Raw genomic sequence first — 2,832 nt, forward strand, 5'->3', positions numbered from 1 at the left:
AATCCTGGGATCCAGATTTTGACCATAAATATTGTACATAATTATAAGTACCGCGCGCTAACCGATTGCGCCACTGGAGCTCCAATATTGTACATAATTATATTTGAGCCTTTAATCCTCCCCATCTACACAACTCGTAATCAGAGCAGAAAATGAAAAGCCAAACCATTTCTTTATTAAGGGCATCTACACATAAGGATCAAGTTCTGTTTGCTACCTGTCAGTACTACACTTCAACCAGATGAAAATTCACGTTGTTAAGCTCACCATCGTGATTATTATCAGTGCAAATCATCTGAGAACTCACAAAGGCCATAGTATTAACACCACCTGTAAAGTTACCAGTAATCAAATTTTAGATTCATTTATTGCACTTCTGATTACTACTGTATTGTTTCTTCTCAGGGAAAAAATATTAGGACTTGGACAGCATTAATTGATCCATTATTACTCTATGATTCTATGGATCTATTTATGGGCCAACTTATAAAATCTCAGCATAAATTCTTAGCTATGAATGCTTCTTCAATGTGTTGCCAGAATGAACCATTAAAAACAGCCATTTCAAATTCTAATTTTAAAAATGGGCTGTATTTTAAACCTCATTCACATGTCTATATCATATGACTTAGTTATAAGATAACTGTATACAAGCCCTTTGGCCAATACAAAAAGACATACAAGCTATCTTTCCTAGGTGAAGTCATTCATTCATTCAAAAAATATTTGTTGAGTATCTACAAATAGCAGACATGGTAAGAAATAGACACTGGAGATGTAACCGCAAACTAAACTGATACCTTTCTGCTCTCAGGGAGCTTTTATTCCACTGGGACTACAGAGATAAACAGATACAGGTCAAGTGGTGCTAAGTGCTGAGAAATGGGGAGGGGGGGGTGCAGGTTTACATAGGATCGGCAGGAAAGGTAACATGAAGGAAAAGGGAAACAGTCGTGTGAATAGCTAAGAACCTTCCAGACAGAGGGACATGCAAAAGCGTGACTGGCAGGTGCTCCATGTGTTTGGCAGAGAGGAAGGAGTCCGGTGGGTAAGAGCTGAGGCCAGGAGCACGGGACCAGATTATGAGGGATGTTGTATTTGATTTGCTTTTATTGGGGAGATGGAGCAAATAAACTTAAAATATCCATTAGTAAATCAAAGAGAATCGATTTTAGGACAGTACAAACAACACATTTAATGTGAAAAAAAAGGTAAGGGTGTATGGGAAATCCTATTTCTTAAATTAGGACTCATTTTTACTGCAATTGGAATCCGATTTGGTTGCAATGCTTTTCTAGTCTTACTATAAAACCAAAAGAAAACAATTAAAATTCCAAAACAGAACAACAATTAGGGGGGAGGGGTGGTCATGAGAAGAATGTCTTTTGCTGTTAATGTAATGTTAACAATGAAAAGTCAAATGAGGGCTGAAAAGTAGTATCAAATTCCAAAAATTTAGGCTATGGATTTAGAGAACTGTCTTTTGTACTTAAAGACAATACGACTGAGATAATTTTTATCTATTTGTGCAAGTAATGGCAAAGGAGGGGGTTGGAGTCTCTTCCAAGTGGCTCTAATTTTAAAAAATTGCCCTAACTAGTTTGGCTCAGTGGATAGAGTGTTGGCCCACAAACTGAAGGGTCCCAGATTCAATTCCTGTCAAGGGCACGTACTTTGGTTACAAGTTTGATCCGTGGTCAGGGCACATGCAGAAGGCAGCCAATCGATGTGTCTCCCTTACATGGATGTTTCTCTCTATCTCTGTCTCTTCCCCTCCCTTCCGCTCTCTCTATAAAAATCAATGGAAAATATCCTCGGGGGAGGGTTAACAACAACAAACATACCCTGTGCTTCTGTGGAGCCCTCCGTGGTAGATTTTCTGATGTATCACTTTCCTGATTGTGACAGTTTTAAATCCACCCTTCCGCTTTCCTTTGAACTAGCAGTTCTGATTCAATGCTTCATTGTTTTACATTATGCTGCTTTTTTCTAACCACTTCCCCAAGAGGGAGTGTACAAAATAGATCCCTAACAATAAATCTTCCAGCCACCCCTAGGTTGCTGCCACCATTTGGCTTTTATTCTGATAGTGACTTGATCCATCAGGCTTCTGGATCACCACTTGCTTGCGTCGGATTTTCATATAGGAAGACATACTGGAAATGCCCTGAGCAAATGTCATTTGGGCTGGCAGTGGGGAATGACCACATTCAACCCTTGGCAACAGCATACAGCTAGCTCAGAGTAGCAAACAATTAACCTGCAAATAATGAACATATGCATTACTTGGAGAATCAAAAGGAGGTGGACATTTCATTTACACATCAGTCTGAAACAAGCTAAGGAAACTCCAGTCCTCCCTTATCTACCATAAGCTCCATGAGGGAAAGTACCTTGGCTGTTTGCTCAAGTCTGATTATGAGTTTACATAAAGTGCTTTAGATTTGTGCTTAGCATACAGGCGGTGAGTAGGTTAGTTATTGCTGTTCTGAGTATCTAGTATACTGTATAGGAGTTTAATATAGGTTGGCTAAAAAGACTTAAATACGGAAGCTACTTTTGTGGCATTCCTATTAACCCGCCATTGGAAAACGATGATTATGGACAGTGCTGAGAATCATAATCCCTGTGGCACACACCATCTCTGGGGCACAGTAATGATCAGATTGTTGCAAGAAGGGCTGCAGAGGCTGGAAAAGAGGCGACTCTTGGTGAGTTTCCCCAAAGCTCCGGGACAATACAGTCCTGTTCTCCCAGGAAGCAAAGCCCAGGCCCGCTGTCTGGTCGCCTTCCAGCCCTGCAGAGGGACCTCTTCCTAAACTTCCACGCCCA

Source organism: Myotis davidii, unplaced genomic scaffold (assembly GCF_000327345.1).
Source record: "Myotis davidii unplaced genomic scaffold, ASM32734v1 scaffold235, whole genome shotgun sequence".
Taxonomy (NCBI): Eukaryota; Metazoa; Chordata; class Mammalia; order Chiroptera; family Vespertilionidae; genus Myotis; species Myotis davidii.